Source organism: Schistocerca nitens, chromosome 1 (genome assembly GCF_023898315.1).
Source record: "Schistocerca nitens isolate TAMUIC-IGC-003100 chromosome 1, iqSchNite1.1, whole genome shotgun sequence".
NCBI lineage: Eukaryota > Metazoa > Arthropoda > Insecta > Orthoptera > Acrididae > Schistocerca > Schistocerca nitens.
Window position 1 is genome coordinate 992,683,693 of NC_064614.1, and position 21,610 is coordinate 992,705,302.

A 21,610-nucleotide genomic window follows, 5' to 3' on the forward strand; every position below is an offset into this window, starting at 1 on the left:
TCCGTAGGACTGCCTGCCTGAGACGGGCATCGTCTCACGAGAGTGGCTGAATGTGCCAAAGACGTTGCTGTGAGATACAATAATTCGGTTTGGTTGGAGACCAGGCATAAAAGCAAAACTCGCCGCACCCGAAGAAGACTATTGTTTCTGTTGTCGAAATACCGTGCAGGAATTGGAAAGAACAACTCGACTGTACAACCGGAAATACATCATTAATGTTCTCGTGTGTGGCTGCAGGTTTGGGGCGCGCTTCACAATGCATCACTGCGCAACACGTACCGGCCGGCCGGAGTGGCCGAGTGGTTCTAGGCGCTACAGTCTGGAGCCGCGTGACCGCTACGGTCGCAGGTTCGAATCCTGCCTCGGGCATGGATGTGTGTGATGTCCTTAGGTTAGTTAGGTTTAAGTAGTTCTAAGTTCTAGGGGACTGATGACCACAGCAGTTAAGTCCCATAGTGGTCAGAGCCATTTGCATTTTTCGCAACACGTACCAGCATAACAAAAACAAACTTCCATTTACATGAATGAAACGTTTTGAAATTTCACTTTGCCCTATGTAGCTTTAAAGAGTCAAAACTCACTGCACATATTACGTTAATTTACGAAGTACGACGTATTTTACTATTTCATTTCCCTTTTCCAGTGTTTTTGAATCCATATAAATATGATAATCAGATGGGTGTTTTTCTGCGGTTTAGTCCAGTCGATATTCAAATCCGCTTTGTAGTCGTAAAGATCTATGTAAACTAAGCATTATGGGAACACTTAGTGCTAATACTAAAATTCAGTTTCGATTTTTTGCATATCTACTTCCTGTAAACTATAACGTACACCAACACCCATATGGTCGATAGTCAGGGATGTGACAAGAACTATCATCCGAGGTAAGAAAGGTCTAGTAAACATGGGTTCTAAGATGCATAACTTAAGAGCTAAGAGCACTTCAGTGTCTTCACTAATCTTAAACACATGTCTTCTACTTTAAGATCTTTGCTTTCCATATTTTCGGAGGACGTAGTACGGATCAAAACAAGAAAAAGATATCCAGTAAACACGGGCTCTAAATGCACACCTTAAAAAATGGTTCAAATGGCTCTAAGCACTATGGGACTTAACTTCTGAGGTCATCAGTCCCCTAGAACTTAGAACTACTTAAACCTAACTAACCTAAGGACATCACACACATCCATGCCAGACTGTAGCGCCTAGAACCGCTCGGCCACCCCGGCCGGCTATACCTTAAAAGCTATGAGCATATGTTCACCTTCGCTACTGTGAAGCACGCAAGTATCTCTTGTATTGACCAAGTGCTCATACCTTTTAAGGTGTAGATTTTAGAGCCCGTGTTTACTACACTGCTTTGATTCGAATGATCGTTCCTCTCATATCCCTGAATGTTGACCATTCCTCGTGGGACACCCTGTCGATAATATACAGGGTGTCCCATTTATCTTGACCACCCTAAATAACTTTTTGTCCAGATGCAGATTACAAAATGTTTCAAGCAAATGTTGTTTAGTCGCCAGGGGGACATCAATCAGCATGATTGCCTTCGTTGCAGGTTTTTTTTTTTTTTTTACAAAGATAAGAACAAGGATTTGACTTTTTTAAAGGCACCCTGTATTTTTTATTCGGTAATTCATTTCCGGCCGGCCGCGGTGGTCTAGCGGTTCTAGGCGCGCAGTCCGGAACCGCGCGACTGCTACGGTCGCAGGTTCGAATCCTGCCTCGGGCATGGATGTGTGTGATGTCCTTAGGTTAGTTAGGTTTAAGTAGTTCTAAGTTCTAGGGGACTGATGACCACAGATGTTAAGTCCCATAGTGCTCAGAGCCATTTGAACCAATTTTTTTAATTCATTTCCTCTCCTTTAGACCTATTCTAAAATGTATCACAGTGTACCGTTCACTGAAACACAACGTTATTAATTACATAACACAACATTGACTTTGAGCCCAAACTCGTCCACTTGCTGGTGTTGTCAGAAAACAAATGAAAACCAAGTAAAAACAACACAGAATTGACTTTTGACTCTCCTGCACCATTGCCCAGGAGTAGAATATCCAAAGATGCTCAAAGTGGTGACCGTGGACACCGGTACACACGTGCACTCATTGAATGAAAGAATTATTTACTGCTTCCAGTGTTCCTGTTGAAGAGAGTTACAAGCAAGCACGATATGTTCCTGCATGTCCTCTGGAGTTGTTGGAATACCGCGCTAGACAACGTCTTTAATGCATCCCCAAAGAAAAAAGTCCAGAGGATTTAAATCTGGAGACCTAGCATGCCAAGTAACTGTTCCTCCTTGACCACTACATCTGGCAGGATACCTTCGGTTCAGAACACGACGTGCACGCAAGGCATTATGTGCTGGACATCCACCATGTTGATACCACATAAGCAATCTGATTCTTAGCGGCACTTCATCCAGAAGAGGAGGAAGAATTCGTATGAGGAAGTTGACATACGCTGTGCTGTTTAGACTACCATTAATGAAATAAAGGTCAATAATAGAAGTACCAAGCATCCCACACCAGACGTTAACCCTCCATTCACGTTGATGTTCCACCTGTCCAAGCCATCGCGGGTTGTTGCTGGACCAATAATGCATGTTCCTTGTATTTACCTGTCCTTTGTTTGAGAAGGAACATTCATCGGTAAATAGAACATTGGAGAAGAAGTTGGGGTTGTCGAGGATTTGCTTCTGTGCCCACTGATAGAACTGTATACGAGTCTGGAAATCATCCGCATGCAATTCTTAAAGTAGGTGTACATGGTAAGGATGGAACCGGTGACGTGTAAGAATACGATGTACACTGGTTTTAGGAATGCCAATCTCGTGTTCAAGCTGTCGTGTGCTCACATGTGGATTCATAGCAACGGAAGCGAGAACAGTAACTTCGGCAGCTTCGTCTGTGCGAGTGCTACGACGATTGCGTTGTCGTGGGTTGATACTTGCCGTTCCCTGAAGCGTCGCAACAAGAGGAGAAAACATCGGTCGCGAAGGTGGGTTCTTTTCAAGATATCGCTCTCTGTACAGTTCTGCTGCCTGCGTAGCATGTTGCCTACCTTCAACAACAGCAATAAAAGAAACGTTATGCAGTTTGTGGGAAGGACAGCCTTTACTGCACAACAGTATTTAGAAGGACTAAACTACTGTACTAAATGTACCGGTACATAAGAAAACAGTATTGCAATTACTGTTCTATTGTCTTACATTTCCCATAGACAAGTAGCATTTCTACCTTCTCTTCGTTGCTGTACATTGTACTCACATAATTCTTCAATTGACGATGGTTAACGGAACGACGGGTGTGCATTCTACTTATGTTTACATTTGTCCTCTGTCAACGTCAGCGCGTGGATGTGTTCCATTACCCCAAGTACCTGCACTAAGCGTTGAGACCGTCAACGTCAGTGTTGTGTTATGTAGTTAATAACGTTGTGTTTCAATGAATGGTACACTGTGATACATTTTAGAATAGGTCTTTAGCAGAGGAAATGAATTACCGAATAAAAAATACAGGGTGCCATTTAAAAAAGTCATACCCCTGTTCTTATCTTTATAAAAAAACAAAGCTACAACGAAGGCAATCATGCTGATTTATGTCCCCCTGACGGCTAAAGAACATTTGCTTGAAACATTTTGTAATTTGCATCTGGACAAACAGCTATTTAGGGTAGTCAAGATAAATGGGATACCCTGTATATCCTGAAACATACTTCATAATTCCTCCTTTTTTGTACATTTATTTATTATACATAGAACCGCCAGAACATCGCCACATGATCATGGAATATATCACTATATTAATGTGGGGCATTATTACTATTAACAATAATTCTAAATCTGAAATTTTGTATCAGATATAGGAGAAAGAGAGCCAAAAGCATTTATATAACGTTTGTGGACTTCAAATAAGCTTATGATTCGATTGACAGAGAAACATTATTCAACACCTAAAAGAGTTTGGAGCTGACAACAGATTATCAGTGGCATTTATAAAGGACACACTAACAAATGCAATGTGCAATATTAAATATTTAGGAGAAACCTACGAGGCCATTGAGATAAAAACTGGAATAAGACAAGAAGATGCAGTATCTCCACGCCTGTTCAGTTGTGTACTACAGAAGGTAACCAAGAAACGGAGATAAAAGAATAGAAGAAAAAGGAGGAAGAAGAAATCGTAATTGGAAGAAAGGGGCATCATCTGACTAACGATTTTTGACTGATTGGTTTTGGCAGAAGATTTTGGCACCTTAATTGAATCTATATAAGATGTCAACACTGCAGATAAATCTCCTACAAGAGACAGCTTCAATAGCAGGCCTATTTATATGACGGACGCGAAAGAGTCACCAAAGTACATGCAAACTGATTATGAAAAAAAGAAAAAGGCTACGAAGTTTAAATGTCTAAGGGAAATAATACAGCCAAATGCTTTGGACAAAGAGGATAACTTAGCACGGGCAATAAAAATGGAAATGGATTTTCAATTAACAGAAACACCTGTATAACAGGAAATCTGTTTCCATTACTCTGACATTACAACATTCTCATTAGACCAGAATGCCTTTACGCTTCAGAATGCCTTTCTATGAACACAACAAACAATCAGGTAGGAAAGAAAGGAATATAATCAGGTAAGTCTTGGGACCAAAATTCGACAAAGGCAAAAAGAAATTAAAAAGTAATAAAGAAGTTTGTTAAAGAATGGAACGAATATTAGACGCAATGAAAAAAAAAGTTTTATTCTATGGGCACCTAAGAAAGTTAGATGAAAAAAGAACAACAAAATTAATTTTCAAATTTTTTGACAGAAACCCAACAACAGTGACGTGGATCACAGAAGTTAAAATAGACCTGCAGGAAATGGAAATAACAGAGGAATAAATAGGAAAATAGCAATAGTAAAAAGTTTCAAAGCCTTCCAGGAGAAAACAGCGACAAAGGCAGGGGCAATATGGATAGAAAAAAGACGAGAAAAACAAGAGAAAGAATGAAAAACTACTGGACAGAAAGAAAGGTGGATCATCTAGAATAATGGTAAAAATATTTTTACCAGTGAGAAAAATATTTATACTAAATTAGATGCATTTTTTTTTTGTTCATGCAAGCTTATAGAACGGCTTACTCTCAGCCGCAAGACATAATTTTGAAGGTTTCAGATATTTACTGCGTTCGTTTCTTAGGAAAACAACCCTCTAATTTCTGTAGATAAGAAAGAAGGATAGACAAATGATGAAGATGGGAAAATCTGCAAAACGGCAGAGACCGCCCCCTCGGCACAGAAATATCCGCAAAGGTACTAATTTAATTCAGCAGCCGCGGCTTTTTGCTAAACAAAATAAATCCGATTATAGCACCGAAAACGAATTTAACGTCATCAGCTCGAAAGTATCTCTCTTGTTACGTCCTGGTGCTTTTCGTATGGATAAATTTATGGTCCTCGAGTTGTTCTAAGCATTCAGCAACAACAGAATTGCAGCGGAGAGCAACTACTAGCTCAGATTTCAGTCAGTACCTAATGTTCCTTATTCGATTTAAACCAAAGACCTCAGTATCGAGTCACAGCATCTTACAGAAACCGTTATACTGCAGTGACTGTGGAAAAATGGATATTTCAGTGCTCATTAAAAGCAGAGCATCGACTGAAAAAGTAAGACATATGTGGAATCGTGGATAACAGTATGTAGTGACTACAACTGATGTTCGTAGCTAAAAGAACTGTAATGAGCTCCAAAGGTTTTCAGTAAAGCGGGAGGAGATAACTGAAGATTTAAACATACCCTTTTTGCAATTGACTGCCGCTCTGTATCTAATAACTTGACAAAGGCTGTGTGGCTTTAACGACACAATGAGAAGCATCATTCAGTTGAGGTACACATTTTTCAACACACATTGCAACCCAGTTACTGTATAACATACTGAAATTTCATTTCATCCGCCGAACGAATAGTCGAAATGTTTCAAGTTTTAGTAATTTCCCATGTAGTGGCCTCCGGCACAACTGAGAAGTACAGTTCTCTATTCGTACCCCCGACCTCCTTCATACGTCCACTCCAGGAGCTAAATATCAAGTGTATACACTCGACAGCAACTGGTTTAAATGGCTCTGAGCACTATGGGACTTCTGAGGTCATCAGTCCCCTAGAACTTAGAACTACTTAAACCTAACTAACCTAAGGACATCACACACATCCATGCCCGAGGCAGGATTCGAACCTGCGACCGTAGTGATCACGCGGTTCCAAACTGTAGCATCTAGAACCGCTCGGCCACTCTTGCCGGCGACAGCAACTGGACTGGACACATACCCTGTTTCATTCGGATAATTGTAGCAACAATACTTGGCTTGCATACCGGCCTGCAGTGGACAGATTGCACAAATAGGAGTAGTAATGTGCACTCAAGTACTTTGCTCAAACAAGCAGTAAAGATCGTTTTCAAGCTTTGCCTCCAACATTTGCTCGTATTTTTCTGAGCTCCATAATACATCAAAATATTTGATCAGCCACCACCATAAGCAGCTAACTAAATGGACCTTCCCAGTAAACTGTCATTCTGTATCTAGACCGCTCACTGGATACAACAATACGACATTGTTTATATCTTATTGTGCAAGGTGTGGGATTGATTGAGGATTAGCAAGGGTTGTTTGCTGTATGAAAACAGGGCAACTGCACAGTATGAATTATTCAAACAGGTTCCCTTCTTAGAAATATGGCACTTACTCAACCCGATATCAAGTGAAAAGCTGGAATGGTTTTGAGAATACTTTGAACTCCTTGAACAGTCAGTACAAAGTCTTGCCCGAGGACCGAGAGAAAGTAAGAGAGTAAGCAAGTAGAAGAAGCTGCAGCTCGCTCAGCAGATGGATGGAGCCTGGAGAAGATAGAAGAAGGGGCCAGAACAAGAAACAGCAGTTGGACAGTGCTTGAGGTCAAATTAGCCAGGATCAATGTAGCAGCAGCAGCAGCAGCAGCAACAGGAGACAACGCAGTGCAGCAGCAGCAGACAGTGGTGCAAGAAGTGGTCAACACTTTACAGTACATGGCACCCAGTGGCAGCAGCAAGAATTCATGTGGTGAATGGAACTGCTTAGCGTGCATATCATGAGTCACAGTTAGCATTCCATGCGATGGCACTGGTGTGCAAAAGTCACTTGGTAGGCAAAATGTTTTAGTTTGTCCGAAGCACTCAAATTAATAATGCAATCATTTGATGGCACTAAGAATATTCTAAATGAGTTTCTCAACAATTGCCATACTGCATTTGAACTCAAATTCTGAGTAGCATGGCAGTGTTAAAATTTATAAACAATTATAAGAAATTGGCTAGACTGTGGCTGAGCGCCACTTGTCGGGACGTGTGTGCTGTACTACTAGAAGATTACACCAGCAAAAGAACATTAGATTACTATCCATGTCAGAAGTTTGTGAGTTGGTAAGAATGGGGGGAAAGCAAATTCAGTGAAGCCTACGACTGGATGAGATGGAATACCACTTTAGAGAAGCCATACGTGGTACCATGCAAAAGGCAGAATTGCAAGGCAGCCTCACTCTCATCTGGAAACTACACAGAGCGGTGTTCATCCAAGCGATTTATGATGACAGGATAAAGATGACAATGCATGGACGCAGTGAGCAGTTTAAGTTAGCAAAGCCTATAAAGGTAACTCAGAGAGGACAGAGCGACAGCCTCAGCCTGAGGTAAGATGAACACTCGAAGCCGTAGTGCGGCACCATAAAAAGAAAAGAAAGTGAAGTGGGAATTGAGGAGCTCGCAGCGTAAGATGCGAGGGCATAGAGGGCCATGTGCACAGTCGAAGTCCATGATGTGCTTCAATGCAAATGAACTGGTCAGTACGTGAGACACAGCACGGAGTGTGCCAACCACACACACAGTAAAAGTAAAAAGCAGGGAAACTAGGCAAGGGCATAAGAAAGCAGTCGCCTTAGGTCTTGCCTGGAAAGATACTGAAACCTAGCTGTGAAATAGAACATAATTTGTAGAACTGGAGTGCGAGGAAACCATGGAGACTTACACGAGATTCTTTGTGGGTAGCGGGGTGAAGAAGTAGCTTGAGGGATAGCAGAAGGTATAATCCAGTAGCAGACATTAGAATTTGGGGAACTGCTAATATGGTTGCAAAAACAGAGAGAACTATAACAGTGTAATGTAACTGAGGCATTGCTTTCATGTAATCGAGGAGGATGAGGATCTTCCATTTGATGGACTGGTGGGCAGAGACTTCTTTAATAAAGATGGAGTTGTAATTAATTACGGCACCGAAAATCTGTGGATCTACAGCAAATGGATCAAAATGAACGCAGAGCAAGACTGCGAGCTCTGCACAGTGCATGTGTGGAAAGAAGGCTCTTTTGGAACAGACTCAAGATGTGGAGGAACAGGTGCATAGAGAAATGAAGATGGAGGAAGAGGCTGAGTTCTGCACAGTGCATTTACAGGAAGGAGAAGGCACTTTTGGTATAGACTTTGGTGCAAAGTAAAAGGCACATAGAAACGTGAAGGCTAGTAGAGACAGGAAGCGAACTTTCGACCTATATCAGAAACAAACAAGAGGGATTATGGGGGAAAAATTAGAGAGACATGAGCATGTTGAAAGAAAGGTAACAGTAGGAGCACGAGATATGTGCAGATTAAGAATAGAGACGAATGGAATGAAAGATGCTATCATTCTGAGATGTTGTTTTAAGTGCAACTGGAGAGTGCACAACAGATATACAGAACACTAAAACTGAGAAAGTGTCGCCAAATTGCCCACGGCTGATAGTGGAGGTCGTACCAATGCAGGAATCGTTCAGAGTGTACCACATGTTTTAAACCAAGCCATAACTGAAAGGACAAATGAATATGCAGAAAGCAATGCTCTTGTTAGACATGTAAATACGGAAGCGAAAGCAGCCATTATCGAGATATGCACCATGTAGAGCGATTTTTTCATTTACTAGAAGAAAAGTTGTACAAATAATATCAGGCACGAAATTAAAGCAGGTGGTAGGGTGATTTGTTCACGATATTACAGAATACCTCAAGCGCAAAAAGAGGTACTGCAGCAAGAGATTCAAAAAACGATAGAGAATGTAATAATAGTGCCTAGTAAAAGTGGATGGAACATTCGATTGGAAATTATTCCTAAATATATGGATGCCAGTGGAAAGCAAAATTGGTGTATAATCACTGACAATAGGTAGCTGAATGAAATCTTCCTTAATTCAGTTTTTCCACTGGCGTGGATAGATGAAATATTTACTGCTGTGTGGAAGGCAGAATAGTTCTTTCAGCTTGATTTAGCAAAAGGTTATTACCAGGTTTTATTACACAAAGAGGATAGAGAAAAGACGGCTTTCAGTACGCTGTATGGGCACTACGAATATAAACGAATGCCCATGTGCCTATGGACCTTAAAAGAGCTCCAAGCACATTTCAGAAATTGCTGAACTCTGTTCTGAGAGGGCTACAAGCCGACAACTGTGTATCCTACTTTCATGATGAGGTGGTATTTGGCTCCTCCTTAGATGAACACTACGTGTGGCTAACGGAAATATTTGAAAGGATAAGACTCCACAATCTAAAACTACAGGTCGACAAGTATGAACTTTCAGAAAGGAAGTGTGCTATTTGGGTCGTATCCTGTCGGCCGAGAGTTTGAGGTAAGATTCACAAAAGGTCTAAGCGATACAGGGATATCCACAGCTTAAAAGAACGAAGCAACTGAAAGCTTTCTTAGGCCTTGTCGCATATTATTGGCGTTTTACAAGTAACTTCAGCAAAATCGCAATGCTGCTACATGAATTGTTAGAGAAGGAAGGACCACACACCTGGGATGTCGAATAGGAACATGCTTTTCAGCATCTGAAAGAGAAACTGATTAATAGAGCAGTAGCCACACTTTGAAAAAGAGCTTCATAATCACCACAGACGTCAGCTAAACTTCTGCTGAGGCTGTCGTAAGTCAAGGAGAGATCGGAAGCGACCCACTGGTAGCGTACACCTTGACGACGCTAAGTAAAGCAGGAAGAAGGTACAATAACATTGAGAGGGAGATGTAAGCCACTTGCTGGACAGCCAAATACTTTAGACCATATGTCTAGGAAGAGCGTTTCTGTTATGTATTGATTATAAACCCCTAACAGGGGTACGTAGCGTAACGAATCATTCATTGATTTAAATGAAATTTAGTGTAATGTTGGAAGAAGAGTATCACGAGTGGCATACAAAATCAAGTGGACAGTGCACTCTGAGAGGTCAGGGCAGCTGGTACACAACAAGTGGGCGACAGCAGTGGCAGATGAGGAAACAGAGGCGCAGGTCAGGGACCCACGGACAGGCAGTGTCAGCAGGGCAGCTGGTGCATGCAAGCACGCGGCAGATCTGACCGCTAAGGACACACAACATGGGACTGCTGAGCCGAGACCAGTGGACGCCTTCAGTAAAGATGGAAAACCCGCGATAGTAAAATAGTCTCATGATTCCCCAGTGGGAGGCCACCAAGGCATAGGAAGAACCTACGTACACACAAAAAAGTATGGAGTATGGAGCTGTGTGAAAAACGGTATAGAAGAGTGTAGGCTGAAATACGAGAGGTGTCAGAAGAATGAATTCACTAGAAAAGACATAAAAATGCCTCTAGAGATCACTAAAATTCCCAAACACGTAATTGAGAGGTGTAATATTGATTTACCGGTTCCCGTCAAATCAACGAAGTTAAGCGCAGTCGGGCTGGGCTAGCACTTGGATGGGTCACCATCCGGTCTGCCGGGCGCTGTTGGCAAGCGGGGTGCATTCAGCCCTTGTGAGGCAAACTGAGGAGCTACTTGATCGAGAAGTAGCGATTCCGGTCTCGGAAACTGACATACGGCCGGGAGAGCGGTGTGCTGACCACATGCCCCTCCATATCCGTATCCAGTGACGCCTATGGGCAGAGGATGACACGGCGGCCGGTCGGTACCGATAGGCCTTCAAGGCCTGTTCGGGAGGAGTTTAGATTAGTTTAGTAATATTGATTTGGTAGATTTTTGAATCAGATAGACCGAGATAAAGAATATACCTTTACGTTTCAGGATGCGCTAAGCAGCTTTATAACAGCTCAACCCATTGAACGGCAAGACACCAATACGGTACCTCGAGTATTGGGTGAAAGATACGGAATATCGCCCATACTGATGAGTATCATGAGAAGCAAATTTATAAGTGAAATCATGAAAAGAGAGCGAAAAATTATTGCATACTGAGAAAACACAACCTACCAGCTACCATCCTGAAAGAAATGGAACACTGAAGAGGTTACACCGCACGTTAATCAGGATGCCGCGGCATTGTGTAAACACAGCGTAAACAGATTGGGACAGCTGAGATCTGTATCCGGATTTTTGTATAAAATATGACAGCGCAAGGGATATACCTCATATGAATTTTTCTTTGGAGGAGTGTGTAATATTCTGGGGATACAACAGGATCCGGTCAGACTGATGAATAATTTTGATGATTGTGTGGTAGAACTGAAGGAGCACATGTAAGAGATGCACCGATGTGCAAAAGAAGAGAATGCACAACGTAAGATAAGAAAGAAGGAGTGTCAAGAGAAAACATAGAATCCAAAGCTATTTTGTTCTGGAGATAAGATTTTGTTGTTTAATGAGAATGTATGATGAGAGCCAAAAGTTTAACCTGTCTGAAATGAAACAAGTGCCTTACGGTTCGTGAAAATGAAACTGAAGGAATTTCTCCAATTCCGGACACTGTCGTTTTACTGCGTCGTCTGTGTTACCCTCCGACTAGTTGAAGTGTAGCACAAAGAACAACAGGTAACAGAATTTCAATTGTTACCTTGACTGCATTATGACGACATGGGAAAAGTAAACTTTAATAGCATTACTTGGAGAATAGTGAGTTAGCTCAATATGCGCAAAGAGAAACTGAGATTCTCATGTGCTGAGCAACAGAATTCTGTAAAGGAAGATTGGCAGAGCTCAAAAGTGCAGCAGAATCTTGAAGTGCGGAAAATGCGTTACACTAGCATGTACGAAAGATAGCAAAGACACAGGGTCAAAATAAACAACTGACATGGCATGAATTACATGTAAAGAAGTGAAGAATCTTGAATTTTGTGGGCGAAGTCAATAAAATCCTGTTTGCTGTATTAGATGAAGATGGCACCACTCAACTATAAGCAGAAATTACATGTACTAGAAGGGGAACCAAAACAGCTCCTCCGGCTTTCGAATGAGCAAGTGACGTCGGTTAAAGCAGCGTGAACAAATTTTAATTGAACTGTAAGCCCCATAACAAGCTATGAAGAAATATTAACGCAGGGAATGAAACAACTGAGCCAACAAACATAAGAATACGAAAGCAGCATCGTCAGACAGTTTCAGAGAATGGTAATTTTGATCACTGTTAAAAAACAACTTATGCAACTTGCAGTTATTTTCAATGAATTTGAGCGGGAATATGATATGTCAATAGGAAATATAGTGAACGCTCGGAAAGGCATTCTAGGACTGCATCCGATCAGTCCAGTTCAGATGTAAAGTACTGAGAAGTGATGAAGGATGACATAAAGGGTAATATGTTCCCTGTCGCCCTTACGTCAGGCAATGGTTACCAACAGATAAAAATTGTTGGCGTAGATGTTCTCATTACTGGAAGCATCTTAAGTTGTGTGTCTAATATTTCCTTAGTAGAAGATGATGTGTTTAAAGTGTACAGAATACGCCACTGCACTTGGAAGTGAAGGGAACGAGGCATTTGTTTATGTACATTGCACCAAAAAAGGAGATACTGTTAATTAACGATGCGAAATTGCAGTATTCAAAATAGAATAACGAGCATCTACATTGCGAAACAGTAGATCAAAGCCTCAGAATACGAAAGCAAGAATTTAGACTGTTATTCATGTACGACTACGAGCGTGTGAAGCTAATGTGCTGCAATTAGTCAGAGAAGTTCCGAAAGACTGCGAACAGTTCTTTGAACTAAACGAGACTCTGTGAACGGCGCTGAGGAATAACGAATGGCTGTTTGTTGCCCTGGTGGATGAAGGCATTAGCGTGATCTGCCACGAAGATACGCACATTATTATCAAGCTTCAAGGGCAGGGGAACTTAAAATTTGTAAGTAAATGTAGAGGATACACTGGTCAAAAGCTGATACATTCTGAGCATGTAATACGAAAAATGTTACCAATAGGGGCATTGTGCTGACCTTAAGCATGAAAACCGGGTGTTACGTAGTAAATAACGAAAGACAGAATACCAGTGGAATAAGTTGGCCCTGCCAACACAACATGCGGTCAGGCTGCTATACGATCCAACAACTGCAGGATATAACCTAAATGAATTGTAGAGCAAAATCCAGTATCAGGATAGAAGTGCCTTCAGCAGCTTCTCGATGAATCGTATTGCTTTTGGCGTTACATGGTCCCTGCTACAACAATTACAGTAATTGTATGTTGTCTCTGTAAATACTGTAAGTTTCGTAGACACTGTTTTACTTTTGTGTTCAAGACAATGTGAGTGACGACTGCAGCGGAGAACATACGTGTTAGGAACACTATAGTTAATCAGTGTCCAGACTGAGATGTAGTGAGATATCATCCGACTTGACGGACATCAAGAAACAGTGAAGAGAGAATTTTCGATAGCTCCAGTAAGCCTGCTAAGGATGAGTGAAGTGATGTTAGATATCTCAAAGACGAGGACTAAGCACAGCCTCTAAGCGTCGTAGTTAAAACGGATAAACGCTAAAAGCAGAATTCTAACTATGGTACGAAGTATGAAATACTGTAAAGTACACGTTTCTCTCTTATAGGTATACATAGGGAGAAATGATCATCACGATAACATAAGAGAAATCAGGGCTCGCACAGAAAAATTTAAGTGCTCGTTTTTCCCGCGTGCCGTTCGAGAGTGGAACGGTAGAGAGACAGCTTGAAGGTGGTTCACTGAACCCTCTATCAGGCACTCTATTGTGAATAGCACAGTGATCAAGTAGATGTAGATGTATTAGGTTTGCAACCTTGTTATGAAGCGTCAAATTATTGTAAAGTGAATGTGTCTCTCTGTTTTCGGTAAAAGATTTGCAATTATGATTACAAGTGTAAAGCAAATAAAGTAAATGTACATCTCTTCCAGGAAACTGAAATGTACAGCGGTTATGTATTTCTTTCGGTTATCACTGTAAATTAATTATGCAGTTCTTTTGGTTATCAGTGTGAAGGAATTACATTTTCCTTTCAGATAACACAATAAAACTTGTGTAAAAGTTTATAGTCGCTGAGCGTGGCGACTAAAATGTATTCGCTAAGGGCAGCGCTTACTACAGTCGGCCTCTGGTTGTGTGTCAGCTGCATTGAACTTTTTCAACGTAGAGTGTACGTCGGGCGCTTCATTTTGTATTCCACTCTTACATGTCATCTGTTACGTTTTACTCCTCTTCTAACATCAAATTGAACTTCATTGATCTCGGTTCTGTTACGCTACCAACCCTGGATAGGGGTTTATAATAGGCACATATTAGAAAAAGTTTGCCAAAGATGTATGGTCTAAAGTATTTGACTGTGTACGAATGTCTTACTTCTCCCTCTCAACAGAACTCTACCTTCTCTCTGTTTTATTCTGCGTCCCCAAGTTGCACGCGACAAGTAAGTCGCTTGCGATCTTTCCTTGACTTACTACAGCCTCAGCCTCGTTAGACTGTAGTGATTATGAAATGTTTTTCGAAGTCCGGATACTGCATGAGGGGAGGGGGCGAGAAAGTCGCATATTCGAACAATGCTACGCCTAGTAAGCAAAAAAGCATAAGCGAGAGCGAAAGATTTTTTGAGAATAAAAAGAAGACACTATAGGAAAGGCCTTTGCTGTGCGCCTGCGGGATGTCAACGAGGAACTCACGTGACGATGCTGCTGGGCGCGGTAGGGGGGGTGGCTGTGTGAAGACTCGCTATGCGCCACATGTGGTCTAAAATGACGTGCAATGGAACACGTGGCTCTCGCACGTTATACAAGACAGCATAGCGCCCGCGAGTTAGGTACGAAGTGCAGTTCGAGATTACCATCCGTTCTAGAGGGACCCCGTACAGGTAAGGCCCTAGGCATGGACTCAAGAGAATTGTTTTAACTCTGCTACATGAGTGCTTGCGTACCCTACTCCAGCGTACTCAGCAGATTGTGCAGATAGGAGTAGTAGTGCACTTTCTAGTATTTTGCTCACGCGAGCAGTAAAGACTGATTTCAAGTTTTGCCTCCGTCATTTGTTCGTTTTTCTTGATGGAGTTCCGTAATTCATCAAAACATTCGATTAGCCACCACCACGATTAGACAACTGAACGGACCTTCCCAGTATAACTGTCATCCAGTGTCTAGACTGTTCGCTGGATGCGGCAATGTGCCGAATAGGAAGGAGATCAGGTGTGAACGGGTGGGGTGGGAGCTAGGGGTGGCGGGAAGCACCCTCCATAGTGTGTGTCCGCGTATTTGTCAGACCATCATGAAGCGAAGGAGTGGCAGCCTATTTTGATGAAGATACGCATTGTCTTAGAGTCCATTAAGCGAGAAAAAACATGCAGATAATCGAACATACATAGGTATCATTTAGTGGCGCAGTACAGTGTCAGATGTATCGGAGAGCATGTTTCTGGGAACAAAACCAATTTAAAACGCAACCTGTTACAGAGGTGTTTACACTTCCTGAAAAAGTCCTCAAAAGATTGAAGAACTGCACTGAAAACATGCAAGGCCTTTTTACTGAAATGCTGAGTACAATGACTTACTTGTGTACGTCGATGAGGCTCAAGGTAGAGACACGGCTTTATTTCATTTTTCCTGGTACAGTAGATGTGATTAAACTTCGATGCGATCGAGAAATAATCAAGGAATGGAAAAACTAGTTTGACAACGTATGTTTTTTAATTCTCTGGAATACAAGAAGCTCGCCGACTATGTGACCTACCTACTTCATTTCGTTACGAAAGGACGCAATAAGCATTTAAGTTAGATTAAAAATCTTACGAACAAAGAAAAACTGAAACGCCCTTGTAGAAAAAATGGTTCAAATGGCTCTGAGTATTATGGGACTTAACGTCTGCGGTCATCAGTCCCCTAGAACTTAGAACTACTTAAACCTAACTAACCTAAGGACATCACACACAACCATGCCCGAGGCAGGATTCGAACCTGCGACCGTAGCAGTCCTTGTAGAATCAGTGGCGATATAAAATATCATGTTTCCTTTCGAATACCGTGTCAAAAACAAAATTAAATTCCAATACAGAAGTCCATCATAATCTAATACGTTTCGAGATACCATGACAATTTCGGATTTTATTCTCAATGAGAATTAACTGCTTTTTTAAAATCACTTTTCAATTTCCGTCCCTATAGATAAAGGGGGCCGCTCGATTTCCAGCCCACTGTAGAATTAGGATCCATTTAACCAGATTCTAAGCGATCTGGTAGGAGACAGAGAGCGTCCCAATTGGGTGTATTTCGAATAATCCACTTTTTCAATACCGAAGAGTTACTGTAAAATTGTTTGGAAAAAAAGAAATGCAAAGCATGCGGCATGGGCTCGACACACTGCTGGTGCTATAATATCGCTTTGCGCGTCGACGTGTGTACAGAAACTTACACGATCGAGTATTAGGCGAAAGGTTCTACGAACTCTTGATAATAGAAATTCGCACAACGTGGTTTCAATGTTGACCATGAAGCGAAAGAACACAGCGTGTTCATGATTCTGCCGTTAATAGAGTCACTAACGATTGCAGAATACCCTAAGTAGGTCATATTTATTGCTGCTGTGTGGTAGGATCCGGTAGGCACGACGGGAGAGAAAAACAGAAATACAGATGCATGTGTCAGTAGGGTTTCCCGGCGAACATCCTGCTTGAAAGTCTCTCGGGCATGCCGCCAGATTGATTGATCGTTGTAAAATGAATTTTTGACCTGTGCCATCGGTATCAGGTTACTACTACTGATAAGGCGGCCATCGAAATCCGGCAACATGTCAACCTCATCAACAAGGACAATGGATTTCAACTTAGTCAAGCGTGGGCTCCGGCAGTGGAAACTCTACAAATGCAGCGGAAACCGAACACCGAGTACCGTGAATGTGAAGCGCAGACTAAGTAATGACATTCGATTCCCGAACGCGAGCTACCCCCACAACCGTGGCCGGCACATGGCGCAGTCCTCGCACGGCGTACATGAAGGAAGGAGACGACTGGCATATACCGGGTGATCAAAAAGTCAGTATAAATTTGAAAACTTAATAAACCACGGAATAATGTAGATAGAGAGGTAAAAATTGACACACATGCTTGGAATGACATGGGGTTTTATTAGAACCAAAAAAATACAAAAGTTCAAAAAATTTCCGACAGATGGCGCTGGAGAGCAAACATTCTACCGTGACGGGTGAGAGGTACAGAATCGCATCATCCCCAGCCTATCTGATAAACACCTGCTGGAACGTACGATGTTTATGCAGGATGGCGCTCCACCCCATATTGCCAGACGCGTGAAAGATCTCTTGCGCGCGTCGTTTGGTGGTGATCGTGTGCTCAGCCGCCACTTTCGTCATGCTTGGCCTCCCAGGCCCCCAGACCTCAGTCCGTGAGATTATTGCCTTTGGGGTTACCTGAACTCGCAAGTGTATCGTGATCGACCGACATCTCTAGGGACGCTGAAAGACAACATCCGACGCCAATACCTCACCATAACTCCGGGCAGGCTTTACAGTGCTGTTCACAACATTATTCCTCGACTACAGCTATTGTTGAGGAATGATAGTGGACATATTGAGCACTTCCTGTAAAGAACATCATCTTTGCTTTGTCTTACTTCGTTATGCTAATTATTGCTATTCTGATCAGATGAAGCGTCATCTGTCGGACATTTTTTGAACTTTTGTATTTTTTTTCTAATAAAACCCCAAGTCATTCCAAGCATGTGTGTCAATTTGTACCTCTCTATCTACATTATTCTGTGATTATTCAGTTTTCAAATTTATACTGACTTTTTGATCGCCCGGTATATCGCATCCACTGGTCCAGGAGAAGACAGCAAAAGTAAACTGATGGTGGCACGTTACGCTGTCGAAAATTCATTCTGCAACGATCAATCCATCTGGCTGCACGCCCGAGAGACTTTCAAGCAATATAGAATGTGATTTTTACACCCTATTTATCTTCGTAACGTGAACATGGGAACAGACGTAATGCTGTAGTAGTGCAATGTGTTTGAAACTCGCATTGGGTAGAAACTAAACGCCATATGACGAAAAGTTATTTATTCGGTATATGCAGGTATATTCAGATTGGAGCGTTGAATGACAGTAATAAACAACTTGAGACACAGATTCGTATAATGCAGCTGTACAGTCACAAAGAGCGCAAAGGAACTACTGCCAAAAACACAATGTAAACTGCGCAACGGAATTAAGGGATCACTATCTCGAAACCCCGTAATTGCCTCTCACTGTGATGCATAAATTTGAAATTTGGCTCAAAAGTCTGTACAACATATCTACGTAATGATGCAAACGCGTGGAGCCCTGCGAAATCACACTCAAGTTATATGACGCTTCAAACAGCAAGGTGCCGACATATATGGAAAAAAGGCCACAGTTCAGAAATTCATGTGACAAGTAACGTAGATTAATGATGTCACACTGGCACCAGGCCTCACCACAATTCTGCCCAACGCTACCGTGGACGTGTCACACGATCGGTAGGTCGTCACACAGCTCTCATCCACAATTCAGCCCTTCTTTAACGCCTCTGCGCTGGAGGTTACAAACGCGACGCACAGTGCTAAAATTACGCGGTTTTCTTATGAGTGGCCGAGGGAAACATTCCAGACACATCACCGCTCAGAATCAGCACTAAAAGGCCTCAAAGGTAGCATAAGGATCTTGATGAAACCACTCCTTTCCCTGCTAAGTTGATCCCCATACATTTCGCAAACTAAAGCGACAGTTCGCATTTGCAGTGAGCAACTGGAAGATTTTTTTGACAGTCTTTGACACTGCTGACATCCTTGGACGTTTCAATCCTTCTCTAAGGACATTGTGGACTGCATGCCCATTAAAAGTGATCCGACCCCTTTGGAGTGCAGCACGACCGCGATTTTAGCTCTCGTGTACAGGCTGGAACCATTAGTGGACGTTCAACACCATTCGACGAAACTTGATCGTGACCCGAAGCAGCAAAGGGTGCTTATGCTTTTCATCACTGCTATTTCAAGACGTCCTTTGGCGTGATTATAGGAGGAAGGGTGCGACATTGACATATGTGTGATTAAAACGGCAAAGTGTCATTCTAAGCCACCCCTAGTTCGGTAACACTCTCGTTGCCACCCACCGCTTTTCGTGAGCACGTTTGAAATGTACCTGAACAGACAGAGCACCTGATGAGTATGCCAGATGTCAGCAGGCAGGCTATTCTGCTGCTCTTTCGCCGCTACACTGCTGCTCTTGCTCTTGCGCCTGGTAATAGGCCACCACGAAACGAAGACTGTCGAAGGGGTTGTCTGTCTACAAGCGCCATTTTGAAAATCTTAATAAAGATGGGCGGGTGCCACCGAGGAATTTGCTGAGCTGGAGGGAGTGGGGGGAGACTCAGACTGACCGTTTACTGTTTCATTCACGCATGAGTCAATCGCGTCCCGCCGTGATTTCGCCGATTAGCTATGAACGTTCCCCAACGGTTCCAATATGGACACTAGAGCTAAAATGGCAGTCGTGCTGCACTCCAAAGGGGTCAGCCCACTTTTAATGGGGAAACAGTCCCACAATATCAATAGACATTGACTGAAACGCCCGGGGGTGTCAGCAATGCAACGGTTGTGAAGAACGCCTCCCTATTGCTCAATGCACTGCGAACTGACGTTTTCGACCGCGAAATGTGTGGGGATCAACGCTTCAGGGAAAGGGGTGGTTTTAGTGACGCCCTTTATGCCACCCACTGAGACCTTTTCGTGCGACTCGGAGCGACGTTGCCTCTGAAATGTTTTTCTTGGACGCTCAAAAGAAACCGCGTGATTTTAACACTAGGCGTCGCGGTACTGACCCCTACCAGAGCGGCGTCAAAAGAAGCGGGCGAAATGAGGGTAAAAGGAGCGTGGCGACTTTCCGATCGGGTGATACGTCCACGGTGGCGTTGGGCAGAATTGTGGTGAAATTTGATCTCAATGTGACATCATTAACCCACCTTACACCTCACATGAATTTCTGACCCATGGCCTGTTTTTTCGCATGTCGCAACGTCGTCGAGTTCGAGTGTGACGTCGCATTGCGGCACGCTTTTCCACCTTTGAGCCACATTCGGAACTTAAGCATCGCAATGGGTGAAAATTTAAATTTAAATTTAATTCTGATTTATATTTAATTCTTTTCAACAATGCAGAAATACATAGGCTTACATTAGCGGTTTTCCTTAAGTTAAAGCTTTTAACATTTAATCGATACAAAGCTAATTAGAGACAAAGTGCAAAACTCAAGTGGATAAAAATCAGTCGAAAATCAGCTGCTGCCTTTCTCAAGGGAACATGCCAGCATTCACCCAGACGAACGTAGAGAACCATGGAAAACAAAGTAGACTGGCTGGATGGGGATTCACACTCCGTTCCTCCTGAATACGATTCCTGTGTCTCAATCACTGCTCTATCTCAAATGGTGGACAGTCTAATATTAAACTTCATTTTCTGCACTGGAATGTTAGTTTTTTAGTTTATACATCACCTCGAGCGTAATTAGCACACAGTAAAACAATGAATTTCTGACATGACTCTAACTTATCACTCTAATGTTTCAAAAAAAAAAAAAAAAAAAAAAAAAAACCGGTGACAACTATAGATGATAAGGTCACCATGCAGTGTCAAATGTAAGACAATGATATCGTTCAGATCAATAAAATTTCTGTCTTTTTAAACGTCAAACAAAGGGCGGGAGCTGTGTGCTTTCCTGTTCTGCAGTCCCATCTCCCTATACGTCGCTTACCTGACATGACAAACGTTTGTCATGCAACATGTACTCCATCAACACGAAGTGAACCTCCTACCTTTGAAAGAGAAATGTAACCTCTAGACACATTCGCAGCGAAATAGGTCGTAAGTGAATTGTAGGATTCCATCTTTCCCGTTATTGAACGGTACCCTTTATTTTACAATTTGATACTGTTATCACATGTCACCTTTTCATCGTCCTTTCCAAAATATCTCTCTCTCTCTCTCTCTCTCTCTCTCTCTCTCTCTCTCTCTCTCTCTCCCTCCGCAATGTTTTCTAACAGAACAATTGCGAATCGCTTTACTGTGGGCACTCTGAAAAACTTAAAAAAACATCACAGCGAGAGACTCTTTTGTTTCACCGGCATATCAAAAGCTGTTACGCCACCAAAGCTTCAGGTATGTTACACCCTTGAAAAGAGAATCTTCGTACAGTCCAGCCACATATTATTCCAGCACAATATGTATGACCTCGACTATAACACAGTGAACGATAACAGGGGGAGAGAACTTCGATGTTTCTTTACCGAAATTAATCTCAGTCTTTTCCTAACACGACTAGTGATCATAAGGCATTGA

At 42.3% G+C, this 21,610-nt stretch overlaps 1 protein-coding gene across 1 annotated transcript in view; it reads right to left on the reverse strand.

Moving 5' to 3' along the window:
* Positions 1 to 21,610, reverse strand: part of LOC126195200 (protein furry) — a 1,217,589-nt gene that overhangs the window by 795,377 nt on the left and 400,602 nt on the right. The gene's annotated exons all lie outside the window — the stretch shown is intronic.